Here is a 23,577-nt window from a genome sequence, read left to right as displayed (position 1 = left end):
AACCCATTTTTCATTCAATGAGGATCTGGTTGCATTGAGGCATGCCTGTGGAATAAAAATTGGCCAGTAATACAAAAGTTTTATAGGGGAGAAAAGAAATAAAATTAGTACATACATTATACCCCAAATAAAATAGCCAGTTTATCAACCAATAAACATTACTGGACATCACATAAACAAATAACTCTACACATGGNAGAATGGTGGTTTTCTGCTGAATGAAAATATTAATAGTAGCACAAGCAAGAAAGTCTGCCAAACTAAATGGATCATCCAAATAACAAAAGCAAATGACACTAAGTTAAATTAGGGAGTAGGAGAGAAAAAGGAAATCCCTTTTTGTTCTGTCATAGGTTTCTCCAAACGTACTGAACCAAAAATTAATCCCACTTGTACTGCTATAATTGTCATTGGCCCAACAAGTGTTCTAGCATAGGAAATTGAATACAGGCTCTACACTACATACATTGTCCCTACAACGTATGAGCACAGTATACCTAACCACTACGTCATCCCATAAGATTGGGAAAAAACTAATACAGAAGATAAGTATGAATAATAAGGAAAGTTAAGGGCTACATAAGAAGGCTGACCAACTTATCTACATAGCTATTAAGAGTTGACAACAAACTCGAGTGGACAAAATAAACTCTGATATTGTTGACATAAACTAGATTGATACAAACCATTGATATAAAAAAAATTCTAACTAATGAAAGTGGAATATGTTGTTAAGACACTCTAAAAAATAGTAATGTCACAAGTAAAACTAGACTAAACTTCGTAGCTTATATATAATGTTATTTTAGACTTCTAACATAAATCCAATAAGCAAATACATGTACATATAAGCTCTTAACAAGAAGTGTGTAAAATTGGGAGATTATGTTACCAATGCAAAATATTGCATTTCAGACAGTCAGGTTGACAGAGTCAACACTACATTCCTATGCATGTCTATTAAATANTTAAAGCATTAATTAATCTCTCACGTTGATAGACATTTTGGTTTTCATATATTTGGATACTCGAAAGAAGGAGATTTGTTTTGATCACTACAGTAACAAAAGTCGACTCGTGTAAAAAGGGTACTTTAAATGAAACTGAAGAAGAAAAACAAGAAGTAACAACATTAAACNAAAATTTAAATTCANTGAGCAAGCAAATTGGTAGGTGATAGGAAACAGAACAATCATGAGATAAAATGCACACATGCCTAATAGGAGTCATAGAGCTCACTACTTTGCATATAAAATTGGATATACCATCTCGTCCAACAGTTGTCAATTTCTGTGATGCACTTTTCTCACAGATCAAGCAACAATGAAACAACTAGCANCATCAGTGATGATGCAACTACCAAAAATGGCAGAAAAATATCTAGTAGTAGAAGAACAACTAAGCAGCAGTAACAATAATCACAAATAGTAAGGGATAATCAAGAAGTGGGGTTTCGAAATGAGCCAAGGGTGACATAACATGCAATACTACTTGGAGAAATTACATGGTGCAACACCATTATAAAATGGATGTGGAGGTCAACCTACCAACTTGTATATGAACTTGGAATTTTACGTGATCTCACCTCTAAGTTCACCAAGAAATGACTTTACAATCAACTTAGGCCCAATTTACAGGAGTGCACTCGTTAACAAGTTTATGAGCTGACACCATAGTTTAACAGCTATGCTTCCAGCCACATTAAAGGGCTTGGTATCTGAGCCTTGGGATCAAGGTTGTATCAAACCTTCATTCACATAACAAAAAAATCACCATGTTCAGGATCACCATTCACCAAGACATTCAAACTAAAAAATTATGCACATTCAAACTAAAAAAACTCATGAAGTTGAATCCAAAATTCTTAGAAACAACCAAAGTCCGAATAATAATATACCTTGTTTTTAGAAGTCAAATTGCTGATGAAATTGCCTCACCGACATTGAATATCAAGTACCTTTCCCATCAAAATTTGGATTAGCCATTGAACTACTTGTACTGGAGGCTCCAATGGAACCAATCCTATTGTTCCCTCCATTATTCTTGCTACTACCGTTGCCTCCAAAAAAACTAAGTGCTCGGCTTCCGTTGCTTCCTCCCAATAATCTAGCTGCCGCAGACTGTACCCCACTACTAGCATTGAAACTTGAGGATGACGCAGTTGGTGTAGACGATGCAGGCTTGTCCTTGAGATGTGTCAGGGTTACCTAGGAATATAATGAATATAAAGGAAACACCTAGGAATGAATCAAAGCAGAAAAAAAAAAGTAAAAATATAGATTATAAAATTAAACATAATAAGCAAGGAAGAAAGCGAGTCTCTACAACCGTAACACAAAAAATCACAAGCAATAGCAAAAAGAGCAGTAAGCGTCATGTCAAAGAGAATTGAGTTAGGTTTAGAGAAAACCTGAGTAACGATTTTTTTTCATGGGCGTAATGAAGAAGACCGGAAGGGTGAGTGTTCTCGTATTAAAGCCTATATCTTGCCTCGGGAGATTTGAAATAGGTTTTGAGTCCCGACGACTAAGTCGCTATCGACGAAGACGACTGTGTCATGATGTCGTTGGATGTGTTCATCTTCGTGTCGTGATAGCATCACGTGTGAACGATCATCACATCGCAACTGACTGCGTGACTCTGTTAGGGTTTGGAAGGTCCAGCAATGGCTTCTACGTTGCCAGCACGAATCAGAGGGGACGCCAATGATGCAAAATGGGAATTGACAAGTACATAGTCTTTCTCTACAGACTGCATTGAACGGGAATCTGAATACAAAATCAAATATTAGAAACTGTAAAGAAAACAAAGCAAAAATGAGAATACAACATACAGGGTTTTGACAAATGAGTACCAGCATCAACAACCTTCCCCATCTTACAACTTGCAATAGTTGGAGACATATCGGACAGAGAGTTTGGGAGAAGAACACGAGAGAACTTACTGGCTAAAGGAAGGTCTCTCACATGAGCACGATGTCTAAAAACGGTTAGCGATCACAATTAAAACGCATTTTGAAGGTATGACGCGATATGAAAAATGCATTTTCATGAAAAAGGGAAAGGAGAAACAAAATAGAGAAGAGATGGAGGGAACTTGATTCCTAAACCCAGTAGACGAACGAAGCCCTACAACTTGCCTCAAGCACAGGTGATAGGTGATGAAAAGGGCACAATGAACGAAGGAAGGAGCAAGACAACGTCGAATAGCGAAACTGGGAAGAAAAATCTGTTCTAAAAAATTTTAAAATAGACAGCGCTTATTCTCTAAAATGCTATCTATTTGATATATTTTAAATTATAAATTAAAAAAATAATATTTAATAGTTATACACAGCGTTTATTTAAAAAAACGCTATTTATTATCATATCTATAGATAGCGCTTTTTTAAATAAACGCTATCTATTCTTCCGCATACTCATAGATAGCGCTTATTTAAAAAAGCGCTATCTATTTAGCGCTATCTATAAGCAATTCTGTAGTAGTGGGTGGAATTAACTTTTCCTCTTGAGTATCCTTTCTTCACTAGAAATTCAGTTAACCTTTCATACCACACAAAGGCAACGTTCATGCAGTACTGGTTTAGTTGTCTTCTTTTAGATACCCCTCTTGATATGTCACCAATCACATTTTCAGTTGAGACATATCTTGGTACTTTCCATGTTTTAATCGACTCAACTTTAGGAGATTCGACTTGCTCAAGCTCATCTTCTTTCTCAGTAGCTCCTTCAGGGCCCTCTTCATCAATTGTGTTCTCATCTTCTTCAATAGAGTTCCTGACTTGATTAGAATGATTTGGATTCATGATGAACTCATCAAATGCAACACGAATACATTCCTCCACATTCATAGTTGTCTTATTGTATACCCAGTATGCCTTGCTGTTCAAGGAATATCCTATGAAAATTGCTTCATCAGGTTTAGAGTCAAACTTTCCAAAACTTTCTTTGCCATTATTCAATACAAAGCATTTGTTTCCAAAGATTCTCAAGTGTGAAATATTTGGCTTTCTTCCTCTCAGCAATTCATATGGTGTCAGTTTCAATATAGACCTGATGATTGTCCTGTTCAGTACATAACAAGCTATGCTCACTGCATCTGCCCAGAAATATTTTGGCATGTCCCTATCATTCAACATTGATCTAGCCAATTCTTCAAGTGCTCTGTTTTTTCTTTCCACCACTCCATTTTGCTGTGGTGTTCTGGGTGCAGAGAAGTTGTGTATGATTCCCATTTCAGCCAGATAATCATCAAAATCCTTATTTTGAAATGCTCCTCCATGATCACTTCGGATATCCTTGATTTTAAGATCCATTTCGTTCTTAATGGCAGCAGCAAATCGCTTGAAGACTTTAAGTGCATCATTCTTGACTGCAATGAAATAAGTCCAAGTATATCTTGAATAGTCATCTATAATAACTAGCCCGTATGAATTTCCTCCAAGACTCTTTGTTCTGGATGGTCCAAATAGATCCATGTGAAGCAATTGCAGAGGCTTCTTAGTTGACATTTCACTCTTACTCTTGAAAAGCATCACATAATCTGTCAGTTTTAAATTGGATCTTGGGTAGACCATTTACTAGTTTTTAGAGACAAGGTTATTCAGTTGACTCATACTGATGTGAGCTAACTCTTGTGCCATAGCCACACATCTCCTTCTTTGGTCATCAGGCATACAACAGATTCAAATGCATTATCCGTGAAGTCGATTAAGTAGATGTTGTTCACCCTTTTTCCCAAAAACAGTAACTCATTTGTTGTCCTATTGCTGATCAGACAGTATTTGGGTTCAAAGGTGATCTTCAATCCTTTGTCGCATAATTGACTGATGCTGAGCACATTGTGCTTTAACCCTTCAACAAGCAAAACGTTTTTAATTTCATAAGATAAAGGAGTTTTTATTTTACCTATACCGATGATTCTTCCTTTGTTGTCATCATCGTACGTGACATGACCAGTAGCATTATATGAGATGTCTGAGAATTTTGTAGGATCTCAAGTCATATGTCTTGAACACCCGCTGTCACGGTACCATGTAGGTCTTTTGAACTGTTGTTCCAGATCAGGTTTGATTATCCTGGATTTTGCCATCATGATCAGTTCTTCTTTATTCTTGACTTTCTTGGCATCAATAGAAGGATCTTGATTATTCGTCTTTTTCAAGAACTTTGTAAACTTACTGCTCAACAAGATTGATTTATGCATCTTTGAACATGATTCTTCATCACTGGTTACCTTGCATTCAAAGTTACCTGTTTCAAAGTTTTCAAAGAATCCATCAGTTACAGATTTTAACTTCAAATTACAGGGAGCAGATGCAATATCAATTCTAAAATCATAAGCCTTTTTTGAATGCGAAACAGAAGCCATCCCCAGGTTAGATAGTCGAATAGAATAAAAACAAAGTCGATTGAATTTTCAAAAATCTTATGAAAACCAGCTCTGGTGCCAATTGTTAGGAAACAAGTAGGCTTCGTTTTACATCAAGAGGGGGGTGAATTGGTGTTAGTTCAAAATCAAAATCTTTTCACAATCTTGGTATGAAAATTCAAAGCTTTTGATCTTTCCTTGAAATGCAAGTAATGAAAATTCAATGCAGTGAAAAAATGCAGTTGACTGCTAAACAAATATAGTCGACTGGAAATAAAGAGTGCAGGGATATAGAAAATCAAACTCTAGTTTTTATACTGGTTCGACCAATAATGCCTACATCCAGTGTCCTTCCAACCCAGGAAGCAAATGCACTATAATGGTTGTGGTTTTTACAACAAGGAATTTATAGAAGCACCACGCAAAAATATAAATGTTCTCTCTAACCAAAAACCAAATATAGTTGCACACACAAAACCAGAATTGCAGCAAGAATCCACTCTTCTAGAATCTGCACCCACGTCGAACAATCCTCAACGTGTCACCAACACTCTTCACAGAATGCCAAGCCTGTCACAGTAGACTTCACAGGTTCACTAGAAGAAAAATCGCAATTATCTACAGCCAACATCCGTATATAAGGCCAAAAATCCGTATATAAAATTTGGTTATATACGGATTACATACGGGCCAAAATCCGTATATAATACCCTCGTAGCTAAGTTTCTATACGGATATATCCGTATATAAATTAGATACGGATTTATCCGTATATAAATTAGATACGGATTTATCTGTATATAACTTATATACGGTAAAATCCGTATATAACATCCGTATATAACTTATATATGGAAAAATCTTTATATAATTTATGTACAGAAAAATCCGTATATAACATCCATATGTGATTTATATACGGAAAAATCCATATGTAATTATATGGTTTTATAAAAAAAAATTAAATGATCTCATATTTGCACAATAACTAACATGAACCAATATATAACTTTCACATGTCAGATTCAGTCATTTCTTATATTACATAGTAAATCTAAAAGCAATGACTATAATAATAGAGAATGGTGAAAACATACACGACAATAAACATACATACAATAAAACTAATCAAATTAATATCTTTAATAATTCAGTTCTAGGGGTAATATTGAACATATTATACTAGAAGAAATATAAAGATATCCCTATGAGAATGGAAGTCGTTTATTCTAATCTTTAGACCTGGATAAGTCTTGAAAGCCTTCAAAAACTCCTTCTTTGGAACCCTAAAGAAAAAAAAAAACTTTTAATTGGTAAACAACAAATAAATCAATAAGTAAATAAATTAAGATCAAATAAAAAATCAACATGTAGTATTAAATGAAAAATTAATGAAAAAGTATACAAAATAACAATTGCACTGATACAATGAGAGAACAAGACTGCAAGGTTCAAAGAAAGCAATATAAAGTTATGAAATAACCAAATAATCATTGAATTTACCAAGCATATAATTAACAAAATAACAAGCATATATTACGTGTAATGCCAATGATTAACACTGTTTGGAACAACTATGGTTAGAAAAAATCAATTAACTTTCCAAAACACATTATACCTCTTCTAATAGCTTTAGTTGTATTCTCTAATTAACTCATGAATGATTTTGCTTATCCAACTATCCCACACAAAAAGAACTTCTGGGCGTGAAGATAAATTAAACCATGTCCAACCCATGTTGTAGATAAATGATCAAACCACAAATACTTAAGTATTGAAGTGAACATCTGTATTCTAAGTTCAAATCAACAAAAGATTAATTTCAGCGTTAGTGGATGAAGTGTCAACCCGTGGTTGTCTTTCTTCAGAAGATGAAAAAAGATTGCACTCCACTGCATCTAAATATTTTAAAGGAAAATTCATCAATATATATACAAACACATACACACACTAGACATTTCTAACTTTAAAGGAAAAACAATTAAAGCCTTTATTCCAAACAATAACAAAAAATATTATGTTTAATGAAAAAATACTTTCTCAAATCTCACCCTGTAATCAATTTCAATGCTATCAAAGTCTTCAAAACTTAGGTTACTTTTCATAACATTTTAAACACACTGAAACTTTATGCACTTTTTCATTATATATATATATATATATATAATAAATATAAATTTATATAAATTTTAATTCATTATGAGAATTCGAATTATATGTGTTGCTTAATTATATAGTATGAGCTATATCTGATTTCCAAATTATGGTGAATAGTTGACTTACGATTTTGAGAGCAATTGTAAGAATCACTGGGCAAGCCGTTAATGGTGTAGGCATCTGAATCAACTGGACCAAGACCAGTTTCTTCTACATCGTTCTCACATCAAGAGCATTAGCATTACACCACTCCCCTGCAACATCTATTCAAGCACAAGTTAAACATACTTGTTCATTTGGGTTTTTCTTTTAAAAATAACTTTAAGATGTAAAAGATTAAAAGAAATCTTTGAATTTCAGATTAAAGTTTGAATAACTTAGTGATTAACTAAAGGAAATAAAAAGGTAAAAGAAAAAAAAGTACCAATCAATAGGGGGACATCTTGGTAAAAGGAAGGAAAATGGTGTTTCCTTTTCGACAGAGTTACAAATTCAGAACCATCTGCCCAAGCACTCAAAAGTTGAAAAACTCCATGTTGTTCTGCAACATTTCTTAAAATTGGTAGCAAAATTATGCTAATGAAGCTTACAAAATTTCCCCAAGAATCTGAAGCAACCTAAAAAAAAATTATAACCATTAATCTTCATATGTTGATAATAAAGCAAAGATATAATTTATTATATATTATCTTCATTCAGGTTCTCATGTACACAACTTTAACTAACAAAGTAAGCACACACAAATAATTTCTTTCTTAAAATAATAGAGTAAGCACACACATACAATTACTTTGTGGAATATTAATGTAAGTAGAATGTTTACCTACAATGAATTAAGAATCCACTATATAGAGCAAGTTTTATTGTATATCTACATTGAAACAAAGAAGAGGTGCATATTCAATAAACATATAGCGTTAATTTTTAATCCTTAAACCATGAATTCTGAGGATTTACCTCAAACTTTCTCGTTTCTTGTGGCCAAGTGGAGTTGAACATTTATAAAGTCCAACTTTAGGTAAATCACATTCTCCTTAGAAAACAAAACTTGGATAGTGTGGACTTAAGAAAACCACTAGCAAATTTAAGCATTCAAACAGATAACAATATAAATTAGCAGTGGTTATAACAGCCAAGAGCTTATAGTTTGTTTTCAATCGTGGACTAAACACAGGTAAAAAAACTCAAACCAAAATCGACAATATCATGCCATATTTTATATACATTATAATTAAATTGTATAATTACAATATGACTAAATAATAGAGATCTAATTATATCCATAAATCATATATATTTAACTATGGCATGTGTGGTCATTCTGATCTCCTTAAGAACTTCTAATGTCTGCATCAACATATTTCATTCATTAGTTAATGAGGAATAATAAGGCTTGAAATTCATTATTACCTCAACAAGCCAACAAATGTCCTATAAGACCTATATATGGTCAAAGTAACCCAAATACCAATAAAACCACCAGCGGATGACAATGTAAACAAACAAATCATGCTCAGAATTGGCACCATGTGCCCTTAATACTTATAATATATTATTAACTAAATATTTACTACTTGATTATAAAATATCTATATATTTTATATATTGCTAAAATATGAAATATATAATTTAAAATTATATTTATAATTCAGCATAATCTTTAATCTCCAATTTTTTCTTCTGAACTTGATTAAATTAATTTTAAAGCAGAGCCCATCTTTTATCTTGAAAAAAACAACATTAAAATTTCACTAGTCTCAATTTTTCAATTAGTGAAAAACTAATAAGGCTGAATAAGTTCTTTTATTTATTTCATGATCACCTATTACTACAAATTACTTACCCCAAACATGATTTCATTGGAGTCTCCCACCAATTTTCGAAATAAAGTTAAAAAACAGAAACCACAAAGCTGAAGGGGTCAGCACTCTTGTAGTGCCTTTTTCGTTGAGAAACATGCTCTGCTTCGAAGGAATGATGGTGTCATCCCTTATCATTTCTAACGTTTTTTCATTGTGAGTATGTTTGTTGTGTGTTCTGTCATAAGAACAGAGCAAATATTGGGTTTATTGTCACCAAGAAACCTAACAGAAATTCAAAGCTTTGCACAAAAGCTAAAGTTGTTATTTGCAAATCTCCGATAGTTTCTTGCCTTCAAACTAATATAACATTGGAGACACCTAGTTTTGAAATGAATACTTCAAAATCAAATCAAAGGTAAATAAACCACAAGATAATTGTCAATTTCTAGCCAGTGATGATTGGTGAGATATTTTACTTGGATTTGTTCTACATGTACATTAAGTCCATAGATTTCTGCAACTTGAATACTTGTAATTGTGCCAGCACCACCATGTAGGCCATTTAAAGCTGTAATATAATCTCACAGGCACATTAAGATAAACAGAAAACAAAATTATTCTCTACTTTAGAGAAAGTATGAAATCACATAAGATATACAAATAGATTAGCTGTGCAGCATCAGCTGAAATTGAAATATTCTACTACATTCAGTATAATATTAATAAAGAACTACTTTTTATTCAGTTATATTAAGGGAAAGTGCTCAGGTTTTTATCTTAAACAAACAAAATCCAAATGCGGGTTGAAAACTAATGATCTATAATCTACAGTATACTTGCTCCAAATTTGTCAATGTCAAACATACTACACAATTAAAAATACTTCTTACATGACCCTTTTTGTTTAATTAACCACTAAAACAACTAATACACAGCTCTCAAGAGAACATTTCAACCAGTTTAAAACATTAAAATTCAGTATTACTTCAAAAATTAATGGATTAAATCCCAATTTCTTTCATGGATGAACAAATGCTATATAAATCTTAAGCAATCTGTATATTTCTTATCTTGCGTAGGATTGGATGCAACAACAATAGGTTTTCCATAATAGAATAGCAAATCTGTTCTTCCACACAGAACTTCGAAGCATGCAAAAAAAATTGCCATTTTGAATTAAAATTTCGTTTGTAGAAAGCATAAAGGGAGTGAGAATTGAGAATTCTGAGAGGACAATGAAGTTTGACCAAACAAGACTCGAACTCCTTCTGTGTTTTCACTATCAGCTTTCAATACCAAAGCATTGTTTGAAACATCCAAAACAAGAGTGTGAGCAACTTATTATTGATGATGGTATCAGATCTGGAAGTTTATTTGGCATTAAATAGCTTGAATCTGTATCTCAAACCATAAACCTAGGTCGCCAACATTACGGTTCGAGAAGAAATTATCTACATCATCGAACTTTTCGGTGTCGACACTTAAATCGTATAATGAGAGAAAAGGAACAGGGTTTACCAAGTTGTCTTTCGCGCTCGAGAGGAGGAAGAGCACGAGGAAGCTAGTGCGACGATGGCGGCGACTCCGACTTTGACCGTGATAGGGGAATCGGCGGGATTATTGACGACATTAGTCGACTGTGGAAGGTTCAAAAGTGGGTAAAAGGCGGGGTTTCGCGTCGTTGATTAATGTTGGCAACACTACGCCAATGACAGAGGTCGGAGGTGACTTTATCCAGCTGGGAAAGGTGCGGTGATGCCAAGGAACCTGACAGCAACAAGGGTTTAGAAGAAGGAAGAAAGTTCTTAGTTATTTGGAGAGAAAAAGGAAAAAGGTCTTCGAGACAATGAAGGAGATGTTAGGGTTTGAAAAATCTAACAGCAAATAAATTTTATTTTTATTTTAAATAATTAATTTCATTTTAGTTTATATACATATTTTAGATCATTAAATACGGATTACATCTTTCAGAAATTTTCCCGCTCTAACTCTAATTTACATACAGATTTTATATACGGAAAATCGGTAGATAAAAATCCGTATATAATTCATTTTTTAAAATTCGTATATAAAATCCGTATATAATATTTATATTATATACGGATTTTAATCCGTATATAAATATCAGTCGGTAATTTGAATTTTTCTTGTAGTGGTTGTCAAGCCTTCAATCAAACGCAACAGTCTTCATAGGATGCCAAGCATTAAAAGATCAAACAGAAGCACCTTCTTTGTGCAGATATTGATCAAGTAGTATGCTCAATGGACTTCTCCCTTTGAATCTCTCTCAAGCAAGATCACCACCGTCTTCTTGGAGAATTCTTGGAGTGTATTTGACTAGACTAGAACTTTGTCACAACAAATATAAGTTCATAAGGTGCTTGTGATCTTTTCTTTGAGAAATGTGCAGTAATCAGAAACATTTTATTTCACATTTCAATACGAGCATCTTCCACAAATATAACACTCAGTCAATCATAGGCACATACATTGTAAATCAACAAAACATGTTCAGCAGATATAGCCAACACTTCAGAACAAGAACATGTAATACTGGAACATGTGTACTGTTATTAAGCACTCTGTTGTCATCATCAAAAACTAGTTTGATATAGAGTTTGTGTTGTCAATAATCTCAATAGGAACTACGTCATAAAATGTCATTTTTCCATTAGTGACATGATGGGTGTCGCACCCCATGCAAATTTAATGTGCACAAAGAATGCAGTATAGACTAGGAAGTGACTCCTAGGTCGTCTCTCAAGGACCAAATGTGGTTCAGGTCTCATGAATAACTACTTTAACCTCTAATCCAGCACAACTAACCGACTAAGCGAAGGTTAATCATGCTATCATAATTACGAACTAAGCGAATGCAATACATCTATTCCATCCTATGTGTTCGATACAAATCGATCAACTAAGCGAAGATGCAATCACCATTGGACAACTAAGCGTATACCCAATGCAAGAACATAGTCAGATTTCACAGAATGTCAGGCAGAGCAAAATAATCACAAGACAGTCCAAGAGATCTCAAGGAAACAAAGTAATATTGCTAACGACCAACCCGACTAACCTAAGCTATCATCACAATTAAATTATCAAAATCGAACAGAACAGACAACACAGCGAATGAAAACAGTAAATTTAACGGTCCTAAAACAAGATGTGTAATCATGGGGGGGAATTAAAGTGGAGGGAAACTCGAAATTAAATTGCTAAATTGGAATTTAAATGCACAAGAGAAATAAAAAAAAATCCAATGCTATTAAAATGCAATGATGAGCCAAAAAGTGAAATAATAAAGGCACATTATAATCAACTAGAAGAAGCATATCACTAAAGCAACATAAAAGACAATCGCGCAAACAGTAAAATAATCTAATTAATAAAACTACTTCAAACCAAAAGCTTTTAATATATATATTGCACGAAACAACTTCGGTTCATGCTTGAAGAAAAGAAACAAACTCTGTTAGTGCTTGGCTTCTATCAAAAGAAATGAAAAAGTGTTTTATCCTCCCTAGAAAAACCAGCCAACGTGTGTGCCTCCAGCTCCCTCAATCAATGTCCCCTTCCATTCTTCTTCTCGCGGCTTCTAAGCAGAAGATTCGTTCTTCCCTTTTTCCATATTCGTGTGGCGGCAGGTAATGAAGCAATCCCGAGACAACACACCTTGCCCTCCTACCAGCGTGGATGATGAAAAATGACCCTAATCCGTGTTGCTTTCTTTTCTTGCAGGCCGTAACAGCCCATTTCTATTTGAACAGCTCACCTCTCTTTTTCTTTTAAGCCCAACCTCAACGTGCTACATTCTAGCTCCTTCAAATATCAATTACACCCTTTGCAGCCAAGTGGATATGCAGCCCGTTCTGGATATGATGTACAAATTGCCATGGGCCGTGAAGAAGAGTGCAAACCGTAAGCTTCTGGACGTTCAATGCAGGAGTTTCTTTTTCGTGTTGAGGTGTGGTGCTCCCAGCTGGATAGCCTAATGGATGCTTCCCAAAAAATTCTGGACGCCTCATTTAAATTTCCACGGGCTTTGCTACCTCTCCCATAGAAGCTGAATGTGATAAAAGAAAATCCAAATGTGTGTCGCAGGTTATGGGCTGTCGCAACCCACAAAAATTTAATGTGCAATTTAGAAATGCAGTATAGCTAGGAATGACTCCTAGGTCGTCTCTCAAGGACCAATTTTGCGGTTAAAAAATCAATTCAAACACAAAGGTTGGGGGGGGGTTGTTGAAAAGTTTGTGAATGCGGATAAAAAAAATCAAAACACAAACACAATTAATAATTAAACACAAATTTAAAAACGGTTTCAAGGACAGAATGAAAACAGTCGGTCATTAACTTAATTACAATGTTTCCAATCACAGATCAACAAAATAAAGTTGCGACTCAAACCTCTAATCCAACAAGTTAACCAACTAAGCGAAGGTTTGCCTTGTTTTCATAAACGCGAACTAAGCAGATGCTGTGTTAATGTCAAATCTAATTTACACTATGCAGTTACATCAACTAAGCGAAGAAGTAACACCAACTGGACAACTAAGCGTATACCCAATTCCTGACTTTCTACGTTGAACGGGGATTTCTGAAGTCATTTTTCTCACTGCCCCCCGAACATCCATCCTCCCAACCCACCACGGGGATTTTTGAAGTCATTTTTCTGACTTCCCCCCGAACATGTTGAGATTGTTGACAACACAAACTCTATATCAAACTGGTTTTTGATGATGACAACACACTACTTAATAACAGTACATAAGCTCTAGTGTTACATGTTCAACTGATATACTATACTGTTTTGAACAATGATTTTGTTGAACATGTTTTGTTGATTTGCTTGTATGTTCCCTTGATTGATTATGTGCTACATGTTAGGAACATGCTTGTATTGAAATGTGTAATAATATGATTTTGATTACTTCTGCGCATTTCTGAAGAAAAGCTCACAAGCACTTTCATGAACTTAAACTTGTTGTGACAAAGATCTGGTTCAGTTGAATACACTGGTAGTGGATTTGACTAAGCTAAAATCTTAGTACAGATTTTGTTAACATGTGCTTGATGAGATTTTGAGTTGAAAAGAAATTCAAAGTGTTTTTCAAAGTGTCAGTCGACATGGTGGAACACCTATTCGACTGTGTTGCTGTTATTTTTGGAATTCTGTTATGCCTACTTGCTCCAACAGCTATATTTTCAAAAGTTAGTTAGGATTGACTGACTGGGTCAACTGTCATGAATGTACATTAAATTGGTTGACTGAGGAGCCTTTATGTTGACTGTTTGTTATAACTGTTTTAATACAGTCGACTGGATTAGTAGGTTATTCGACTGAGAATGACAGGAAAACTATAAATAGAACAGAATATGATCTGTTCTGTATGACTTTGTGATCTAACATTTTCATTGTCTTGTTTCAGATTTATTTCTCAGTTTTGGAAGCTCCAAGAATTCTCCAAGAAGACCGTGGTGATCTTTCTTGAGAGAGATTCAGATTGAGGAGTCAATTGCACATATTGTTTGATCAACATCTGCACAAAGAAGGTGCTTCTGATTTGATCTTGAAGGCTAGGCATCCAATGAAGACTGTTGTATTTGATTGAAGTCTTGGCAACCTAGGAAGTGTGCCGTGATAGGCTTGGCAACCTGTGAAGCGTGCTGTGATAGGCTTGACATCTTGTCAAGAGTGCTGGTTACACGTTGAGGATTCTTCAGCAAGGGTTCAGATTGCAGAAAAGGGGATTTTTGCTGCAATTCTGGTTTTGTGTGCAGCTATATATGGTTTTGGGTTAGAGAGGAGATTTATATTTTTGCATGGTGCTTTTATAAATTCCTTGTTGTAAAAACCGCAAACATTATAGTGCATTTGCATCCAAGATTGGAAGGACACTGGATATAGGCATTGTTGGCCGAACCAGTATAAAAACCAGTGTTTGATTTTCTCTATCCTTGCACTCTTTATTTCAGTCGACTTTATCTTTCTAGCAGTCAAGTACGTTTTTTCGCTGCATTGAAATTTTCATTACTTGCATTTCAAGGAAAGATCAAAAGCTTTGAATTTTCATACCAAGATTGCAAAAAGATTTTGTTTTTGAACTAATTCCAATTCACCCCCCCCTCTTGGTGTAAAACGAAGCCAACCTGTTTCCTAATAGAACATCCTTCCTCGAACATCTTGCAATCACTCTACAAAACATACAACACAAAAGCACGAACATCTGATTTCATTCAATTTAACAAATAAATGTTACAATATTCAGCTAAGTTAAAACTTTGAATGGGATATGTTCCAAGTGTTCGGGATAGGTTTCTCGTCCAGGTACTTTAACCGATATGCCCCGTTATTTAAGCTTTCTCGTATTCGGAACGACCCCTCCCAATTTGCTGCTAGCTTCCCATGAGTTGCTTCCTTTCGGGCTTCTGCCGCTTTACGCCATACAAGATCTCCTTCAACCAGCTGCCTGGGTCAAACCTTTGCATTTTACTGGCGAGCAACTAATCTTCTTTGCACTTCTGCCCGAATGGCCTCCACCTCCCTTCTTTCTTGCAAGACATCAAGGTTGCTTCTCAGTCCTTTGTCATTCAGAGCCACATCGCCCAGTTGTCTTCACAAGGTTGCCTCTCCCACCTCGACCGTTAACATGACATTTGTCCCATAGGTCAAGTTGAACGGTGATTCTCCCATCGCGCCATGTGGAGAACAACGATACCCCCAAAGCACTTGAGCCAACTCATCCACCCATGCTCCTTTTGCCTACCCCAACCTTTTCTTCAATTCCTGGATAATGATTTTATTCATTGCCTCGGCTTGGCCATTCGTTTGTGGATGCTCCACTGAGCTTGTAACAAGCGTAATCCCCAACTCTTTATAGAAAGCAACGACCTTCTTGTCTACAAATTGTCGGCCGTTATTAATGACGATTATCTTGGGCAAACCGAACCTGCAGATTATCCTCCAGACGAAGTTCTGAACCTGAGCGGCAGAAATCTTGGCTAATGGTACAACTTCCAACCACTTGGTGAAGTATTCAACAACCACCAGCAAAAACTTCATCTGTGATCTACCAACCGGAAACAGCCCTACAATATCCATTCCCCAATAGGCGAACAACCAAGGGGATACAATATTGTGTAATTCAACGACCGGTCCGTGGAAAATGTTTCCATATTTTTGGAAGGCCATGCAATCTTTCTCGAGCGTTGGCCAGAAAAATCCTGCTCTTAAGATTCTCGCCCTGAGCGGCAGTCCTCAAGTGTGCCTTCCACAAATACCTTCATGCAGTTCTCTCATCACATACTTCGCTTCGGTTTCTACCAAACACTTCAACAGGGACATCACGTAACCCCTTCGATACTGGTCGTCCCCTACCAAACAATATCATGCTATCTTTTTCGTGGCCTCTGCATTAAGAGTCCCTCCTTCTTCTTGTTCCCTAATCAACTGGATAATATCGTCTTTCCAACCTTTCTGCCTGGTGGAGCCAACCACATTAAAGCATTCAATCGTCGGTTTTATTAGTACTTGCCTTACCACCGAAGACAAGCCCCCCTTTTCATTCCCGCTAGCCAACTTAGACAACACATCCGCTTGGGTATTCTCCGCTTGGGGTACATGCTTCAATTTGAACGTCTTGAAACATACTTCTAATTGCTTTGCCTTATGAAAATATTATAGGAGCTGATTATCCTTGATTTGGAAACTGCCGTTCATTTGCCCCTCCACCAATTGAGAATCAGTTTGGCATTCTAAAGATTCAGCTGCCAGATCTCGCGCCAATTCCATCCCGGCCAATAAAGCTTCATACTCAGCCTGATTATTACTAACCTTAAACTTAAAGATTAGCGATTGTTCGACCAACATATCGTTTGGTCCTTCTAAGACAATTCCTACACCCCCACCCCGCTTGTTGGACGATCCGTCCACAAAAAGCTGCCAACAAAATACCGCCCCTTCCCTGTTGATAGCTCGACTGCAAAATCCGCAAGATGTTGGCCTTGCACCGATCCGGACGTCTTGAGGCAGGTGTCATTTTTCTGACTTCCTACGTTGAGCGGAGATTTCTGAAGCCATCTTTCTGACTTCCCCTAAGTGTCTTGAGGCAGGAGCCATCTTTTTGACTTCCCCCAAGTGTCTTGAGGCTCACATTAATTTCTATTTGCTACATTCATTGTTGCCTTTTCATTTTGTTTTTTATACACTTTTGATTGAAGCCTTGTAATGTTTCCTTGCTGGAATGGAATTGGTGCTTGGAAGTGATGTTTTCTTTTTTTATTGATTGCAAAAGTACTGCGAGTGAATGATTGAAAGTTTCTCTTTTAATTTGAAGATCGAAGAAGCATGGGTCATGTCAGCTTGTATGGCACATTGCAGTTTTTTTATTTAGTTTAAAGGTGGTTGATTTTCTTTGCTTTGCTGCACCAAAATGCCTTTGTGGTTGAAAGAAAAGTTGATTAGATGGGAGTAGGTGAATGGTGTACAGTGGTTGACTTTGAGAGAAGAAGTTTTGGGTTTTTACTTGAAGAAGGCAAGTGTGACACGGCCAGAGAGTTGCATTTTAGAAGCATTTTTAATTTCCATTTCTCTTGGGAGCTGCTCACGGTCACGGGTTGCATCCACATCTTTTCTTTCTTTTAGATTCATTGCTTGCTTGGAAAATGGAGTAGAAGTGTTATCCATTACACATGTTGTTTTTAATTCCTAGGTAGGTTGTTATTTTTCTTTTAATTGGAGAAAAGGAGATGCACACATGGTGATTGAGACATTAAAGGAGGCGTGAATTTCCTTTTGCTTTTAGTGAAGAATATGCTTGTTCATTTGATGGGAGAGCACCTGGTCACGTGAAAGGGGTAGAAAAGAATTGAAGTTTTTTTTAATTTTTTTGTTTTAAAGTATTTTATATGAAATGTTGAATAGTTTTTAATCTTCTTTATTTAGTGTTGCATTTTGATAGCTTTAATTATGTTTGGATATTTGTTAGTTGCATTGTTAGGTTTAGCATTTTCATTTACTTTAATGTTGTCTGCTATGTTTGGTTGTGATAATTTAACTGTGATGTTCGCTTAGGTTAGTTGCTTGGTTGTTAACAAAATTACATGCTTCTTTGAAATTCTTGGATTGTTTTTGTGTTTATTCTATTCTGCCTAGCATTTTATGAAATTTGACTGTGTTTTTGCAATGGGTATACGCTTAGTTGCCCGATTGGTGATTGCATTTTTGCTTAGTTGATCGATCTGTATAGAACACATCGGATGGAATAGGTGTATCGTGTTCGCTTAGTTCGCGATTATGATAGTATCATTGACCTTCGTTTAGTCAATTAGCTGTGCTGGATTAGAGGCTAGATTAATTTATTCATGAGATTCTTGCACCTTGATTGGAATGCTGCTGCTCTGATTTGGCTCAATATTTAATCTGTTGTGTGCTTGCGATTGGGTATACGCTTAGTTGCCTAATCGGTGTTTAATCTTCGCTTAGTTTATTAGACTATATGGTGCATGACTGATTAAATTTGTGCATTGCTTTCGCTTAGTTTGCAATTCTGAAGACCGAATTAGCCTTCGCTTAGTTGTGTGATTCGTGTTAGATTTAGATTAGAGTAGTGTGTACTTGCCATTAATGTGTGATTGGAAACATAGTGATTGAGTTAATGACCAACCGTTTTCACATTCCGTTTTTACATTTCTGTTTCCATTTCTGGTTACATTTGTGTTTACATTGTTGTTTGCATTCGTGTTTTAATTTAGTTTATTCGCATTCACAAACTCTTCACCATCCCCCCACTTCGTGTTTGACCTGATTCTCGAACCACATTTGGTGCTTGAGAGACGACCTAGGAGTCACTTCCTAGTATTATATTGCATTCTTTATGCACATTAAATTTGCATGGGGTGTGACACCCATCACCAAGCCTTCAGTCAAAAACAATAGTCTTCACAGGATGCCAAGCCTATCAAGATCAAACTAGAAGCACCTTCTCTATGCAGATATTGATCAAACAGTAAGAGCAATGACTTTTCCTTCTGAATCTCTCTCAAGCAAGATCACCACCGTCTTCTTGGAGAATTCTTGGAGCTTCTAACGAATTCAATCTGAAATAGGAAAATAAAAATGTCAAATCAGAAAAGCTACAGAACAATTCGCGTTCTGTCTATTTATAGCTTTCTGTTTCAACAGATTGATTCTCAGTCGAATAGCCTTCTAATATAGTCGATTGTAATCAAACAGTTATAACAAACAGTCAACAAAAAGGCTCCTCAGTCAACAAAATCAAGACTCATTTATTACAGTTGACCAGGTCACACAGTTTTAACTAACTTTTGAAAATATAGCCGTTGGAGCTTGTATGCTTAACAAAATTTCAAACAGAACAGTAACACAGTCGAATATGCATTTCACAATGTCGATTGACACATGAAAAATCACTTTGAAATTCTTTTCAACTCAAAATCTCACACAGCACTTGTTCACAAAATTTGTACAAAGATTTTAGCATAGTCGAATCCATTAAGAGTGTATTCGACTGGACTAGAACTTTGTCACAACAGTTATAAGTTCAAAAGGTGCTTATGATATTTTCTTCCAGAAATGTGTAATGATTAAAAACATTTTATCTCACATTTCAATAGAAGCATGTTCCACAAATATAACACTCAATCAAACATAGGAACATACAATGTAATTCAACAGAAACATGTTCAGCAGATATGACAAACATTACAGAATAAGAACATGTAATACTGGAACATATATACTGTTATTAAGCACTAAGTTGTCATCATCAAAAACCAGTTTGATATAGAGTTTGTGTTGTCAACAATCTCAACAAACTGGAACATATATATTGTTATTAAGCACTGAGTTGTTATCATCAAAAACCAGTTTGATATAGAGTTTGTGTTGTCAACAATCTCAACAAACACGAGGAGCATTGCGTCACAATGGTGCTATGTCACAGTGATGGTGTGCTATCTCTACAGTGGTGTTCTCTCGTTCTTTGGTGCGGTGGTTGACAGCAGAAGATCTGTTTGTGTCTACAGCTCGCACTTCGTGTCTGTAGGGGACGAGTCGTGATAGGCTCGCGACAATTTACGCGGTGGCTTGCAGCAACAGTGGTGGTTCTACGGCAGGAGATCTAGTTGCGTCTATGGTGACGCTCTGTTGTTCATAAATTCTATCGCCAATGGTATCTTTTAGCATAGAGTGCAGCCGTCACACACATTTTAAGGTGTGCTGAAACGTGTTTTGGAGCAACTCTCGACTGGACATTTTGATGGGCTGCTGCAGCGTTTTTATTCTTTTTTCTTTGAACAATGTATTGGCAATTTGACTATGGATGAAGGAGAATGAGGAGCTCACGACAATTTCTTTTGTGCTGCACCCAAATTTCTCTTTTTCTACTTTTGTTTACTTTTCTTCAAAGCTGGTAATTCAATTGGATAAAAGTGGAGCTGGCTGCTGGAACATATTTTTTTTAGAGCATTTCTCTTTGAGCAATGTTGATGTTGATGGGCATTGGATGATTAAGAAGCTGAATTTTATTTTCTTTTTTTTTCTGTTTATGTTTTCAATTATAAAAGTTCTATTTGATTCCAGCAAGTTGTCTCATTATGCTGTCCAGCACATCTAGCAATTGAAGGGAAATTTCATTTTTTTATTTGATTAGAAGTTGTCACAGTCTTGTGTGTGCAGCAATTTATTTTATTTTGAAGCAAAATGGTGTCACGACTGCAGCATGACTTTGGTAGCATCCGACACTTTCATTTATTTTAGAAGAAGCTTGGATGCATTTAAAGTTGGAGCGGTACTCTATATTTGGTGCACACGGGTTGCGAGGCAGAGATTTTATTTTTTTTCTTGCTAGAGAATGAAGTCACAACTGTTAGGAGAAGGCAAGTGGTGGCTAATTGGAATGTTGAGGACTTGTTGCAGGGACGGTTTGAAGTGATGGTTTGATGAAGATGAGAGTATGTGCAAGGACGCCTTGGGAGAAGTGGCAGTTGTCACATGTTGCATCCATTTTCTTTTAGCAAAATAGGAGAGCACGGTGATTTAATGGGACCAGCTTCCTCATTTTTCTTTTTATTGCACTTTTCTCTTACTACCATTTCTGAAATCCAATTGATTCACTAGCCTAATGCATTTTCAGATTTCTTTTGATTAATTGTTGCATCTAATTTTATTCCAGTATTGATGTTTTTTTGTTATTTATTTCTTGTATTTTAATTTGTCAAAAATTGTGCATCTAATGTTTAAGCTTTAGTGTTACATTTTAATTGCTTTAATTATGTTCAGATATTTTTGTTACAGTGTTGGGCGTTTAATATTTTTTTATTTATTTTAATGTTGTCTAGTATTTTTGGTAGTGAAAATTTAGCTGTCACGTTAGTTTAAGTTAATGACCAGCCGCTTTAATTTTGTGTTTAATTCCGTTTTTACATTACTGTATGCATCTGTGTTTTAATTTAATTCATCTGCATTCACAATCCTTTCACAAACCCCCCCACTATGTGTTAGACCTAATTCCTGAACCACATTTGGTCCTTGAGAGACGACCTAGGAGTCACTTCCTAGTCTATACTGCATTCTTTTATGCTCATTAAATTTTGCATGGGGTGCGACCTCCATCAAAACTCTTATGAGATCATGATAAATACAACCTTTTTGCTCCAACAAATGTGTGAGACCTTGACCAGCAAAGTGATCTGCAAATTGAAATCCATAGAAGCGATAAAAATCAAGACGAATAAACTTTACCGCCATGATTCTCCTTTCTTGCCATGAATTCACAAAATCTGCATGTTTTTTTGGATCCAAAATCCATCCATCTATGGTTGTAGGACGTGATTGAGAAGAAGAAGATGCTCCAGCAGCTCTGTGGCGATGTCTTCTTGAATCAGCCATGGAGGAAGTTTAAGGTAGTGAGACTTTGAGAAAGTGAGGAGAATTGAAGAGGATTTTAGCTCTAGATTTGATTTCAGCAGTATCTCGGTGTAAAAGAGTGACTAATAATCAATTATAGGGGGCTATTTATAAGAAAAATGGAAAAACTAGCCGTTTATGGCCGTTTATAGCCGTTATGGGACGCTTCAACGACTCTATTTTTTAAACTGTTAGCGTGATAATCGATTATGGCTCGAGATAATCGATTATCTGCTCAAGTATCACTACCCAGAAATTGCACAATAATCGATTATGCCTGATGATGATCGATTATCTGCTCATAGTTTCCAGATTTTGAGTTTTGACGTTGAATAATCGATTATGCTTAGGAGATAATCGATTAATGAAAATTGAGATATACCTGAAGGCCAAAAATAATTGATTATTACCTTGTGATAATCGATTAAAATCGCTAAACTTGCGAAATTTCAAGAAAAATCCTAAAAGTTGATCCTAAGACATATCTAACACTCCTAGCTCTCTTCTAAGCTCATAAAATCTATCCTTAGGTAGTTGATTAAGGTTGAAAAACAGTGATTTTCATATGTCAATTCGGACCAAATTACACCCTTTAATACTCGGAACGAGCTTAGAATCAAGCAAAACTCAATAAATGAGTCTGGAGAGAGTCAAAAGTTGTTTTCAGCGATTTTATGCTTGTTTTGCATTGTTTTGAAGCTAATTTGAGAGAAGTAGAAAATGGAGTTGAAGATTCAGGTCGGTGACTCAAGAAAAGAACAGAAAAATGATGTTTTGAAGATTCGACGTACTGCCCGGCAGCACACTTAAACCGCTGGGCGGTCCAGGACGAGGAGTAGGCAGCATTTCAAGCTGAGAGAACCGCCGGGCGGTGGCGATTGCCGCCGGGCGGTGCGAGGGAAACCGCCGGTTGGTGGCGACTGCCGCCGGGCGGTGGCGGCAGGTTATGGGAAACCGCCGGGCGGCACACTTAAACCGCCCGGCGGTGGCACGCTGGACTTGGGCCTAAATTTGACGCACTCCTCACCTATAAATACCCCTACTACGAATTCAGAGTCATTCTTTTGACAGGGGAAGACGACCAAACCTAATTTTGCTCTCTAGAGAGGATCTCATGGATGCTTAGGCTCCTTTTCATCTTTTCTAGGGTTTGCTCTTTCATTCTTCTTCCATTTTTCATCTAGTTTCACCATGTCCATGGTGAACTAAACCCTACTGTTGTTGGAGAATACAATGTAATCTTTTGATACTCTCTCTTATTGAAACTATTGATTATTTATATGGTCTCCATATGTTTTGATTGATTATTGTTGG

At 36.0% G+C, this 23,577-nt stretch overlaps 2 long non-coding RNA genes across 2 annotated transcripts; both read right to left on the bottom strand.

The window, feature by feature from the left end:
• Positions 1 to 2,324, bottom strand: LOC111241608. The gene is made up of 3 exons (XR_002667630.1): positions 1,898 to 2,324; positions 1,586 to 1,747; positions 1 to 45 (listed from the first exon to the last, which is right to left on the bottom strand). It is a non-coding gene; the product is annotated as an uncharacterized LOC111241608 (long non-coding RNA).
• Positions 2,325 to 8,259: 5,935 nt separating this feature from the next.
• On the bottom strand, positions 8,260 to 9,963 carry LOC111241607. The gene is made up of 3 exons (XR_002667629.1): positions 9,806 to 9,963; positions 8,485 to 8,589; positions 8,260 to 8,398 (listed from the first exon to the last, which is right to left on the bottom strand). It is a non-coding gene; the product is annotated as an uncharacterized LOC111241607 (long non-coding RNA).
• Positions 9,964 to 23,577: the final 13,614 nt, after the last annotated feature.

The sequence above is a fragment of the Vigna radiata genome, chromosome 5 (genome assembly GCF_000741045.1).
Source record: "Vigna radiata var. radiata cultivar VC1973A chromosome 5, Vradiata_ver6, whole genome shotgun sequence".
Lineage (NCBI taxonomy): Eukaryota > Viridiplantae > Streptophyta > Magnoliopsida > Fabales > Fabaceae > Vigna > Vigna radiata.
The sequence above is the reverse complement of the archived record's forward strand: the minus strand, read 5'-3'. Positions and strand labels throughout refer to the sequence as shown.